General features: G+C 39.9%; 1 protein-coding gene across 1 annotated transcript in view; it reads right to left on the reverse strand.

Moving 5' to 3' along the window:
• Positions 1–14,352, reverse strand: part of NXPH1 (neurexophilin 1) — a gene marked incomplete at both ends in the record, with an annotated part of 287,926 nt that overhangs the window by 226,706 nt on the left and 46,868 nt on the right. The window lies entirely within an intron of this gene.

Genomic DNA, 14,352 nt, shown 5'->3' on the forward strand with positions numbered 1-14,352 from the left:
CTTCACATAGTACAGACAAATATTCCAGGAGAATATAAGGTTCTGGGAACAGCAGTAAGCAAAGTCAAAGCATAAGGCAGTCTGATCATTTATCATTTACTTACCTGCTGTCATCTTTTATATCAGCAAAGTACTAGGTTTGAACTCTACCCTTCATTTAGCAGTGTTGAAATAGCCAGAGCTATATATAGGGTTAAAACTTCAAGTAATTTAAAACACACTTCCTTCCATGGCTGTTACAGAAGGCTCAGAAGGAGACATTCTTCCAAGCAAGCTAACAGTTGTCCCCATGTTATTTAGGAGACATAAAATCCCATAACATAACCCTGGTGACAACTAAAATCTCCTAGTTCAAAGGGCACAATCCCTTAATCAGATTTGTCCTGCCTCACAGAGACAGATGAGATGGTGGATTATCCATCACGTGGCGAGCCAAGATAAGATCCTGAGTGATCATGGATGAAACAGGAAGGTTTATTCTTTGAAAATGAACTTCCCAAGCTCATTGACTCTGATAGATTACATTTTAGAAGAGTATAAAGAAAAGGCCTTTCCTTCTTTTTTCTTACTGTCTCTTTCACTTAGAACACTCTGGCTACAAGGGAAGTAATCAATAAATAGAGCTTCCAGCCAAACTTAAGGGGATAAACTAGTAAATGCTAAGCTTTGGAGCATTAAGAAGGCTGATTGTGCAGTGTCAGGACAATTTCCATGTCATTAGCTCTAACTTTTCCCTCCACCAATGGGACTGACTGTCAGGAACAGCATCAGCATGATTTTGCTTTCCACTCCCAGGCATGACAACAACTACGACAATATAACAATAATGATGATGAAGCCACCTTCCATATGTGTAACTTATTCAATTATATGGATTTTATTTACATACCCATGGATAATGTAAGCTCCATGAAGGCAGGAATCATGTCTGTCTTATTTAACATCATGTCCTGCAAAAGCCTGTCAAATTGCCTGGTTGATAAATGTCTCTCGACTAAATAAATTAAATACCTCATTTAATCCTCAGAAAATAATGTCACTGGAAGTGGATTCCTGGTTCCATTTCACAGAGACTATAACTGAGATTCAGGGAGGTAAGCAGTATGCTCGAAGTACACACTATTAAGTACCTGAGCCAGAAGACAAACTAAGGTATTCTGATTCCAGATTTAGTGTTCATCCCCTATAGTGCTGCCAGACTTGATGAGAGCTATATCATGGATAAGGCAAGTAACAAGATTAGCACATCAAAATGTAGCAATAACTACGCCTCTGAAAAGAATGGCAAAATAAAAAAAAAAAAAGCTAAAATTCTAAGGTCAGATCACAATAAAAGTGCAGTGAGGGGCTTCCCTGGTGGCGCAGTGGTTGAGAGTCCACCTGCCGATACAGGGGACACGGGTTCGTGCCCCAGTCCGGGACGATCCCACATGGTGCAGAGCGGCTGGGCCCGTGAGCCACGGCAGCTGGGCCTGCACGTCCGGAGCCTGTGCTCCGCAATGGGAGAGGCCACAACAGTGAGAGGCCCGCGTACCGCAAAAAAAAAAAAAAAAGTGCAGTGAGGAGTCAAGTTCACGAGATTGGTCATTATTAATCAAATTACAGATCAGCCCCAATAGCCACATATTTTCTTTCACTTGCACTCAAGAGACCCTTTTGAAAAACATTCACAGAAAAAGATCGATACCTCTCTGGAGGTAAGTAGCATAAATTATGTCTCAACATATACACCACAGGAGTTTTACTGAGTGTTGTATACAGTAATTGCATTTTATAGATGGCTGTGGAAAGCTTCAGTCCTCATTGATTTTGATCATAAACCAAAAGGCGACAAAAAGAAAAGAACAGCACTTTATATGAAGAAGTCAGTCAGCTGAAGCTGCAACAGAAAATAGAAATTTGGCACGCTGAATGTGATCAATTCATGCTTCTTGGAAAATGAATGTAGATATTTGAGTGCTTTCATTATGAGCCAGTAGCAAGACTTGAACAGTACTATGAGAATCTCTGTACATCTAACAGTGGTGGTACCTATCAGCAGGATTTAAGACGACAGGAAGCCGGCCTAAACTAGAGCCCTTTCTAACTTTCCACATTATGGATGCCATCAGAATGGCTTATGAGCCACATTAACTGGATATTTGTGTTTTTATTATTGCATTTAATGTGTCTTTGGGATTTACAATCAAAATTAAATGGAGATTGTGATGTAATCTGGGACCATCAGTATGTTGTTAACATTTCTAATTTCCAGAAGCATATTTTTCGAGCATTTCTCTCTTGATTTCCTTCATTTCTTCGTGCCCTTCACAGCAAGCAATTCTGAAGGGATGTTAATGCAGCATAACAACTCTTTACCCTTTTTCAAGGCCAATTTTGCAATATGGGCAAAATGATTGGAAATGAAGTCCTGAAAACACTCAAACCATCTGTCAGGGACTCAGTTAAGAAGATCCACACTGTTTCACAGCCAAGGATAGGGATAAATTATGCCTGGCTGGAAATGTCCAAAGCAAGTGGATTCCCATTCAAGCTTATTAGGATAAATTACAAAACCCTTTTTTCTTCATTGCCCTGGTAAAAATCATACTTTCAGATGACGATAAACCATAAGTCACACTGATGAGGAAGAAGCAAAAAAAAAAATGTTTTTCTAATAATAAATCATACTTAAAGCAGGTTGTCACTAAAAGAAACCACAAGTTTCTATCAAAATGTCTGTAGATCTATTTACATATATAGACACAATCCTGTGAAATGTTCCTGTGCATTTTGTAAAAATAACCCTGTTAATATTTAATCACAAACTCCAGAAGTACTTGACTAATATTTATTCATGAAATGTATTTGGTAAACTATTAAAGGACTGGAGGGTGGGGCTGTTGTGATTAAATTATATCGCTTGGGATGTCAAGCTTTAGAATAAGTTAAACACTGTGCCTCCTTCTTCCCTTAAATATTTATTGCCATTATAAAACTATTGACATCTTACATAGAAAGCAGTGATTCTCACATTTTTTAACACAGATTTTTATACTAGTAAACAGTAGTAGTCCAAATGTTCCCATGAATGTTGGAACTGATGTACTTCACAGAAAGCCAAGATCTCCCAAGTGTAAGTGTAGAGCCACACAAAATGAATCATCACTTCCATATTGCTTCACACACACAAGGTTGAATGAAAATGAAAAATAGGGCCCTTTCTATGAAGTACAAAGTAGGAAGTTTGATTACAAAACTGCAGTTGGTGAGTTAAATGTGTTGCAAAAACAGCCTGTGTATATAGAGGACAATCACAGTTACTTCCCCTCCCCCAGCCTCCTGCCAAAATATTGGAATAAGTGAATTGAAAAGTTAGTCCAGGGGCTTCCCTGGTGGCGCAGTGGTTGAGAATCTGCCTGCCGATGCAGGGGACACGGGTTCGAGCCCTGGTCTGGGAAGATCCCACATGCCGCAGAGCAACTAGGCCCGTGAGCCACAGCTACTGAGCCTGCGCGTCTGGAGCCTGTGCTCCGCAACAAGAGAGGCTGCGACAGTGAGAGGCCTGCGCACCGCAATGAAGAGTGGCCCCCACTTGCCACAACTAGAGAAAGCCCTCGCACAGAAATGAAGACCCAACACAGCAAAACTAAATTAATTAATTAATAAACTCCTACCCCCAACATCTTCTAAAAAAAAAAGAAAAGTTAGTCCAGCAATTTCTGTGCTAATTAGAATACCATTCATGGACTCTTTTCGTTTCTCTTGACTTCTTTTTTCATTTAATCTTAATCTGAAGCACTACCAGAATAATTTGGTTAATTTCTCTCTAAGCAGTATACCTAAAGCCCTTTTTTAATAGAAAAGTGGCTGAGTATATCATTTGGAGAATTATGGAATTTGAATGCCCATATCAAGAGTTTTCCTTGAGAGAGATGTTCCAAAGAACAAGATTGGTAGGTAACTGAGAAGGAACCCCTCTCAAGGCTGGGTCTCGGGTTTGTGAGTTTCTGATTTTACTAATGAGGATGCGGTAGGATTAGGATTTGAGGTAGAGGAACCAAGGTACAGGCTCAGAGAATAAGGTGGAATGCAGCTAAATTAAATCAAGGATCCAATCACTTTAAACCAGAAGTCAAGTCAAAATAGGATCCAGCAAAACTACTGAGATGCAGAGAAATTTTCCTGATTTTAGCCATTAAACTGGTCCCTGAACCTAGAGCAGATTTGAGATAGAGATTGAGTATCCAGCTAGGGAACTGGGGGAATGTTTTGGCAGGTCCTTTCAACAACACCCATAGCACTAAATCTAAGTGGTTTTGTAGACCAGAATCGCAAGGCAGAAATCTTGAGCTTTTCTTCCTAAGTTGGGAGCTCCTGATATTTGACAGACAACTATTTTCGGTGGGGCCACTAGTAGCTAAGAGAAGGTTCCCCCTGCATAGCCCACAGATTTATGAATGAATCAACCACTCAAATACAGTAACAGCATCGCCCACTCAACCATGAGCCCCACTTAGACCTCCAGGGGTGTTGTAGGCGCTAACTGTGAAAATAGCTTTCAAAGCTCCCAAGTGCAATTTGAGGACACCGGGAGGGGGAAGGGTAAGCTGGGGATGAAGTGAGAGAGTGGCATGGATTTATATATACTACCAAATGTAAAATAGATAGCTAGTGGGAAGCAGTCGCATAGCACAGGGAGATCAGCTCCGTGTTCTGTGACCACCTAGAGGGGTGGGATAGGGAGGGTGGGAGGGAGACGCAAGAGGGAGGAGATATGGTGGGGATATACGTATATGTATAGCTGATTCACTTTGTTATAAAGCAGAAGCTAACACACCATTGTAAAGCAATTATACTCCAATAAAGATGTTAATAAATAAATAAATAAACAAACAAACAGACAAATAAATAAATAAAAATAAAGTTCCCAAGTGCAGTACCTGGCACATCATACACAGTCAATAAATTCTAGTTCCTTTCTCCTCCTTCATTAAGGTGGTTAGTAGTTTAATGCCCTGGACAATGGCACCAGAATTTTCTGGAATTGGAACAGACTGACATCATAAAAACTCAGATACCCTTGAATGACAAAGAATTTCCTCCATCTGAAAAGGCCACCCACCTTCCAGAAGGTCCCATATGGAGCACTGAGGGAAGAAAGGGACATCCCACAAACAGGCCAAATCCACTCTAACACATGGGGAGGCAGAAGTCACTGTGATTTTACCCTCATATTTCAGTCCTGCATAATGGGGCTGCCAATCACATAAAGTTCCCTTAAGCAGGAATTCTATATCCATGTTCAGAACTCCATGTGTTATGATTTGCAAATTCAAGGAACTCAATAAAATGCCTCTGAAAGTCTTGAGTCTGAAGACCCTACATCAGAATCAACATTGAGAGTTGAGACTTAACTACAGAATTCAGAACAGTTATTTAAGTTCAGTAGGCTGCTAAAAGAGTTGATGGACAATTGCATAACAGAACCAAAAGCACTAAACTTTATTAACCGAACTCTTACCATCTTCCAGAAACTATATACCATGCAAAGCATAAATTATTTCATTTAACCTTCATTATCTTTGAGATGAGTCCTACCATCGTGCCCATTTAACAGATGAGGAAACTCAGTTAAAAGAGGTTAAGTAATTTATCCCAGGTCCCACAGCTAGTAGGTGGCAAACCTACTCAGAGATGCTGATGCAAAAGACTATGTGAAAGAGGCAAGTCACCCATTAACTTTCAGAAGAACAAAATAATCTAAATTAGAACAAAAGACACAAAATGGAATTATTATGTAGCTTCTGCTAGCATTGTTAAGTGGATACAGTTGGAAGAAAGAACACAAAACTAAGAGATGTAAGGCCTGGGTTTCAGTCACTTTGATTTCTATGAGAAGATTAGCTGTACTCTCTAAGACTTTCCATTTTGGGGGTAGCGTTATTTATTTCAGGGCAAGCTGGTGAGTAAAGTTAAATAAAAAGATTCTTATTTCAAGAAGCTTAAAAATCTTCCACAGTGATTAAAGAGTTATAGTACTCATTCACAAGTAGTTCTCCACTTATGGAGGTAGAGTTATAAAATGGAAGGATAAGGGACTTCCCTGGCGGTCCAGTGGTTAAGACTTCACCTTCCAATGCAGGAGATGTGGGTTCGATCCCTGGTCTGGGAGCTAAGATCCCACCTGCCTTGCAGCCAAAAAACCAAAACATAAAACAGAAGCAATATTGTAACAAATTCAATAAAGACTTGAAAAATGGTCCATATCAAAAAAGTATTTAAAAATAAAATAAAATGGGAGGACAAGAGAAAGGCTATCCAGTGATGGGTCTACCATCATATAAACCAGTGCGCTGATGGTTTTTGAGACAGAAGAGAAGGAAACTAATATCAATAAGACACGCATGACAGGCTAGGCATTTAACATATTCATTAAACACGTTTACTGAGTAACTATTATAGGCCAGGTTCTCCACAAGGCTCTCAGTATATAATGGTAAACAAAATAAACACAGTCCCTGTTCTTAGATGCATAATTTGCAGTCAGGGAAAATAGACATTAATTATTAATAATCATTTAAGGAAATATAAATTCCAAATCATAAACACTATGAGTGAGAAATAACAAAGGGCAGGTAATTTGGATAATGAAAGGGGTCAGGAAGAAGCATAACTAAGGAAATTACATTTAAGTGAAGAACTGAAGAATAAGTAGGAATTAATCAGATCCAGAAAAATGGGAAAACCTGTCCAGGTAGAGATAACTGCATACCAAAAATCCCAAGACAACAAGAGCATGATGTGTGCAGGAACTGAAAAGACTGTAAAGCCAGAGTGTTGAGAATAAAGGTAGAATGATCTAGGAGAGGTAGGCAGGGGCTAGATCCAGCTTATCAGGCATGAATTATCTCAATCAATTAAGTGACAGACGTAGGTCTTTATTATGTCCATCTTACAGATGAGGAAAGATTCAGAAAAGTTAATGAATGCTCTGAACGTACACAGCAAGTCATTGGGGAGTGTAGTCTTATAATGAGAATGTATCCTTGTAAGGAATGCTCCTTTCCCACCCTGCCCAGAGAATTCCTTCCAACTGAGGGACCCCTCCAGCAGAACAGGCCAGCCTTTCTCTACTCCTGCAAAAGGAGCAAGCAAAGGAGTTTGGAACGTGAATGAAGCACTCAGCACCTAGGCTGTGCTTCCTCTCTTTCTCTTCCTTAAAGAAGCACACATTCTGCTCTGCTCCTCCATGTCATATATTAGGAGTCTCATGATGCCATTTTGCTATCTGTGGCTGATGTGAATTCTGTCTAGTTCTGCCTTCAGAAAGGAAATTCACTTACAAGCAGATAAAAAACATACTCTTCAAAATCAGTTTTATCAGAAATAAAGGTGATATTTTAAAGTCATCTTCCTGACATCTTCCTACCTGGTTCTAACTCAGGTAGGGGAAGATACTTGTGGGAGTATCTTAGATCCCATAATATTTGTGTAATTTTAAAATCTAGGGAATAACTCTTTTTCTAAGCATTTTATCCTAGCTAGTCAGGTTGGAAAGGGAAAAACCAGGTAGGCTGAAATTGATCTTTATAACCAGCATCAATGCCAGATAAACACCAATGATGTTTAATCCACAAATGGTCCTGGCAGCTACTATTCTTGTTTTTATGACATTGATTTGAGCCTATCAACCTTTGCTCCTCTCATTTTCACAGAGGAGCCTAATCAATACCTGAATCCAAAATATTCCCTTCAGGAAAACAATTTATAGTTATCGCCTCTTGTACTCTATCTCTGATGTATCCCTTAAAATGTATTAGCCTGAAGTTGGAGAAAAAATAGGTCTTCTTCTTTTAATACTATATTTAAAACACACAAAAAAATTGCCAAATGGGAAGTTGTCTTTTGAGCCCCCTCCCCGACTTACCCAAAATACTACACTTCTGCCCTAGCCCACCTCAACCTCACTACATCCTGAAACAGAATGGAATCTCCTATCTGGAGAACAGGATGGTTCTTTGTGTCACCCTTCTGTGGAGCAAGAGGAAATGATGAGAAATCGAAATTCCTCTCACAAGAACTTCTGAAATCTCCATGAACAGGACATTCTAGAGGATGAGTTGACAGACTGTCATTTAGTTTGACTTCAGCTTTGGGTTTGGTGTCTTAATAAATGTACTTCATGCTCACGATCACCTCACCTGTCTTTTTTCCTTTGGTCACAAGCTTACATATTTTGCAAGTTGCTTAGGTGATGGTCTCTATATCTAAGTATAGTATGGAATGACAGAGGTTCAAGGTCATGGTTGGAATCTGACTACATTTGGAATGTAATCTGAAAGATGAAGAAGTCCATTTCTGGATGAAAAAATATTTTTCTTGGATGAGAAAAGACCATTATTTTTATTGAAGGAAAAGAAAAAATTAAACACTCCTACATATGCCCATTTTCCTATTACTACTCCCAAAGGTGATAGCTTGTTGAAGATTTTTTCATCTGTTTTAGAGAAGCTCAGTTCTATGACACTTAACCAAGTTCAGGGTAAATAATCCAAAAGCAATTTATGAAGGGGTTATATTGTGTACAGTTTAAAAAGGGGAGGGCTAATTTCATTTCATTTTTGCTTTAATTTCTAAAATGTTTTAAAAATATATTTTTTAAATCTCTAACTTATTTTTTCTTATTTTTTTAAAAAAGAAAGTCCAAATGCTTTGTAGAACTCACAAATGAGGCCAGAACCTATTTCTTGAGAGCTGCCATCACTGAACCCTGAATCACAAGCATTGCCATCATCCAGCTTGATGGTGTAAACCTAGACAAGCTACAGCAGATAAAGCAAAACAAATATTTCATGCACAAAAATCAAACTATTGTGTCGCACCATACTTAAAAAACTAATACAATCCTGATATGCAATGCCTAAGACGTAAAGTTGTATTTGCTGAGCACAGTTTGAAAACTGCGGTGACTGTGTGAGATCCTTAAGGTAGGGCTGTGTGTTAGTGCCTGTTGTAACCCCAGCATGAAGGTACCCCAGGCAGCATCGTGCCTGGCACATGGACAGCATGAAACACATTTCTGTGGACCTGAATTTGTTACAAGAAAAGAGGATGGAGGATTTGATGCTTAATGAAACAGGTGTCTCCACAGACAAGATGGCTCTGTAGAGTGCAACAGACATTTCTGATGTCCTCTACAGGCCACTTCTTAAAAGAAGACAAAGGAGTGGGTGTGTCATTTAGTCTAGCTGCTGGCTGTGGTTACACAGGCATTACTATAAATTGCCAGTTGTTTCTATTAGAAAAAATTGATCGGGGCTTCCCTGGTGGTGCAGTGGTTGAGAATCTGCCTGCTAATGCAGGGGACACGGGTTCGAGCCCTGGTCTGGGAAGATCCCACATGCCACGGAGCAACTAGGCCCATGAGCCACAACTACTGAGCCTGCGCGTCTGGAGCCTGTGCTCCGCAACAAGAGAGGCCGCGATAGTGAGAGGCCCGCGCACCGTGATGAAGAGTGGCCCCCGCTTGCCACAACTAGAGAAAGTCCTCGCACAGAAATGAAGACCCAACACAACCAAAAATAAATAAATAAATAAATAAATAAATAAATAAAAATAAATAAAAAGCCAAGCATTTGAAGCCCTTTAAAAAAAAAATTGATCAAGGCATTGAGAGATTAGTCTTCTTTACAGGGTTAGAATCACAGAATGTTAAAGTTTGAATGGATCTTGGAGAACATCTGGCCTAGTGGTTTTCAGAGTGTGTTCCAGGGGACCCTAAGGTGCCACAAGGGTGCCTCTGGGACACTTGCAAAAGAGGTCAATCAGCCAGGTGTCTGGACATCCCACTCCCATATGATTTTGCATAGCTCCTTTTATATATCTCATTTACATAAAAGGGTTTCATAAGATTTTATTAGCAACGTGGTCTCGAGTGCTAAAAACAATGCTTAACATTCACTCATCTAATTCAACCTTCCAATTTTACAAATATGGATGTAGAGTCCAAACACCCAAGATGTTGTAGCAATTTGTTACAGGATATAAACAAAAACCCAGATATGCTGAATCCCAGTCTAGTGCTTTTTCCACAGCACTATTAATCCTGGGAGTTTTCGGTACTTAAAGTACCTGGCACCTAATAGTTCCTCCGAGTCTAGGAAATAGAGAAGCAGAAATCTGCAATACATTATGTTGCTAACAGCTTTTATTTGTGTCACACTAGGCAGTTTGCAAAGGCATCCACACCCATTTATTTATTTATGTATATTACAACAAACTGCAAGGTATTCAGAATGGGTATGTCATTTTTCTGATAAGGAAAACTAAGTTTCAAAGAGATCAAATGTAGTTGAAGTTAACTGAGGCAAAGAACACAGTACTTCTAACCATTCTATCCAAGGCTCCATTCATTACAATACTGGAGCGAGGCCAACTTACCAGTCTCTTGGGTCACTCCACTCCACTGTCACTGAAGCATCTCTTATCAAGAATAGGAAATAGAATTCAACACATAGGCTAATTCATTGATAGGCCATATTAATAAGTATTCTGAGGGCTTCCCTGGTGGTGCAGTGGTTGAGAGTCCACCTGCCGATGCAGGAGACATGGGTTCATGCCTGGGTCCGGGAAGATCCCACATGCCGCGGAGCGGCTAGGCCCGTGAGCCATGGCCGCTGAGCCTGCACGTCCGGAGCCTGTGCTCCGCAACGGGAGAGGCCACAACAGTGAGAGGCCCACGTACCGAAAGAAAATAATAATAAGTATTTTGAGGCTGAGCGCAGATTTAGTAGAAAGGCATCAATGACCATAAGTAATGTTAGCCTTTGGCACAAGAAGGAAGAAATGGGGGCATGTGTGTCAAGTCATCACCATTCTTTTTTTTATATATATATATAAATTTATTTATTTTATTTATTTCAGTTTTGACCGCATTGGGTCTTCGTTGCTGCACGTGGGCTTTCCCTAGTTGTCATGAGCGGGGGCTACTCTTCGTTGTGGTGCGTGGGCTTCTCATTGCGGTGGCTTCTCTTGTTGTGAAGCACGGGCTCTAGGCACACGGGCTTCAGTAGTTGAGGCTCGCGGGCTCAGTAGTTGTGACACACGGGCTTAGTTGCTCTGCGGCATGTGGGATCTTCCTGGACCAGGGCTCAAACCCATGTCCTATGCATTGGCAGGCCCATGTGCCACAAGGGAAGCCCAACCATTCTTGATTTAAAATGACAAAAGTTCAAAAGAGAGAAAAAGGCCAGATACTAAGATTTAAATCCTGAGCTAGGGCAGTTAGCTTTCACTTTAAGGTCCATTATCTGCCAGTTTAGTCTCGGGAAGCCCAGAAGGAGACCTAAAGTCCCCCAAAGTCATATAAACAATAAGTGCCTCCAAATATTTCCCTCACCTAAACAACTCCCTGTTAAAAACAGAAGTAAGTGGGCCTGACTAGAGGTTTGATTGTGTGGAAATGGACTTTAAAAAGGGAAATGAAACCACCCTCATTTCACTGAGGCACAATCAGATGGCGTGTTTGGACACTGCTGACAGTGGCCAGATTCCACAAGCTCGTTTGTGAAAGCCATTGAAGCTCATGGAAACACTCTCCCCTGCAATTTAGCTCCAGCTGTTCAAGCTGAGGCTGCTCTTTAAAGTGAAGCAAAATAGTGAAAAAGCTGAAGTTCAGCAGTTTCACTCTGTTGGGCCAAAGCTTCTGCATAGTCCCAGCCCATGGATTCTGCTACATTGGCCAGATGCTCAGGGCCTCCCAAGCCAGTCTTACAGGGAGCTCCATAAAAAGTCCACAGGACTCCATGTGTATTAGGTGCAGGCAACATGAAGTTGTCCAAAGGGGGCATCAGGTCCTGGTCAGCCTAATCTGCAGCACTGAGTCTGGTCTATGCAAAAACTTCAGAGGAGCTGAAGTCATTAGGATTCATTTTTTAAACTAGCTACTAGAGCAAGATAAAGCACTTTTATGGTGATGGAGGATTTATTTTTTTCAACTTTATAAATTACTTTCCTTCCGCTGAATGCCAACTTCCTCACGGTAGAAGGACTCTTAAGTTGTAAACAAATCCAAAAGCAATGCAAATGAGCTCACTCTCACTTCTGACCTCCAGGTTTCATTTCATAGTGTTTATTTCATTCCCCAATACTCCCAAACCTTCAAATTAAAAAATCTTTCCCCACCACCCACAAATGTTTCTATGGAAGTTTTTTTTTCTCTCCCAACATGTTTCTATACATATCTGCTCACCATTGTGACTGGATAAATCGCACCTTTGCTAATGCCTCTCTGATATATGCTCCATGGCCTAATGCAAAGAATTTGCCTTCAGCCCTCGACAGTCACTCCAGCATTATTTATGAAGCAGTTTATTCTACATGAGTTCTGCAAAGAAGAGAAAAGAATTGACTCTGGTGATCATCACTGGTTATTTCTTTTATTTTTTTTTAGAAATTGACTGAAAAGCTAGACCCTGAATGGAAGTTCAGAAATCTCCATCATCATCCACGAAAGAGGCTGCTGTGGCTCATCAGATGTGGACATAATGCACTATATGTGGGACCTTCATTCCTGAGCACTAATGTACAAATGAAACCCCACTACCTGAGCCTCTCATGTCCAGTTTCTGTCAGTAATTGAAGTAATTGGAAGATAAAAAAAGAATCTCGCCATGAAATGAAAAGATAATTCCTTCAGAAACATCCATCTTGACAACAACTAAATGTGTGGACCACGATTGCAAAGACTTAGTGAATCACTAAGAAAAACAGATTTAATTTCTAGGACTGTTTGGCGGTGAGGGAGAGTTTGCCTTTCACAATGTACAAGTCTTGGGGACTCATTTTTCTTCTTATAATTCCCAGGTGGCCAAGTTCACACAATGGATGGATAGATTTAATAAAGATCAACTCTAGCTTCTGGAAAGTCCAGCTTGCAGTCATTTTTAGCAGCTATACAGGGAGTGCTACGGCATAAGTAAGCCACTTAGGACAGTGGTTTAGTCCACTGAGATTTACTGCCCAGCTCCCTGACACCCCAGTGTTACAAATTCTCACTGATGACAACGAACATATAAAGTCATATTATTTTCCCTGGAGGCAAATAAAATGAAGAAAAATTCTGGACTCCAAAAGAAAATTATGTCTGTTTTGAACCATCTCAAGTCTCTAGAGCATTGGGCATACTGTCACGTAAAGACGAATTTGCCCCCTATTTTAGGAGTCTTTGAACTTTAGGCATTAATAAGATCTCAGACCACGTATATGAGCAGAGGCAGAATCACAGAATTTACTTGGGAGAAGGAATAAAAGTCCCATCCAATCTTATTTTCCTTTTTTGGCTTTTAACTTTTTAACTGTGAAAGAAAATCCACAAAAAACTTATGTATAGTTTAATGAGCTATTATAAGGTAGACATCCTGCAACCACCACCTAAGTCAAGATATAGACAGACCTTTGCCAGCCTAAGGTACCGCATGCATGTGCACCATCCATATATCAAACACCATCTGCCTCCCAAAAGTAAGCACTATTTTTATAATAATCCCTTTTTTTCTATCACATAAGTTCTATCACATAAATACACATTCCTAGACATCATATTTTAGTCTTGCCCATTTTATTAAATCCGATACGTATTTTAGGTCCCTTTTAATCCACAGATTTCTCAACCATCCCTTTCTTTGCCTTACAATTTTTTTGTTCTAGGATCTGGGACATTTGACCTGCAGAGTTTCTCACAGTTCAGACAGTGCTGATGAACATGGTACAGTTCAGCATGTTCTTCTGTCCAGTGTATTTCTTTCAAATTGGCAGCTGGATCAGGAACCTTGACTAGGTTTGGGTTCCATCCCTTTGCAAAGACTCTAATTACTGTGGCCTTTCACCAAAAAGCATTTAATGTCTAGTTATCTTTCTTTCTCCGTTAGCAGCTGTTGAGGTTTAATGCCTAAATCTAGTCATTCATTTGAGGTTTGTAAAATGGTGATAGTTAAATTTTATCCTTTTTTTTTCATTTATTAGTTAAAAATTTTTTGTAAATATGTACTTCCCCTCATCTACTCTTTGGTTTCCCCATGGTTCATATTGGAAAGGCAGGATAAATGTTTGATTCTTTCCCTCTACTTACCATTTCCAAGAAAATGAATTGGCTCCTTAGAATCTTCTGAAGGTGGTTAGGTTTTTAAAATAAAATTATGTATCCATGGATTTAAACATAACTTATAGGTTTCATTCAATTGCAATTACCTCTTTCGAAGCTTAAATTGTCCCAATGGGAAGCTCTTAAAGTTGGTTCCTGAGTTCTTTTGACAAACCCCAGTAGTTTTTGATAGCTTCCTAGCTTCATGGTATGACAAGATGTTCCAGATT

This window comes from Hyperoodon ampullatus (genome assembly GCF_949752795.1).
Source record: "Hyperoodon ampullatus genome assembly, chromosome: 9".
Taxonomy (NCBI): Eukaryota; Metazoa; Chordata; class Mammalia; order Artiodactyla; family Ziphiidae; genus Hyperoodon; species Hyperoodon ampullatus.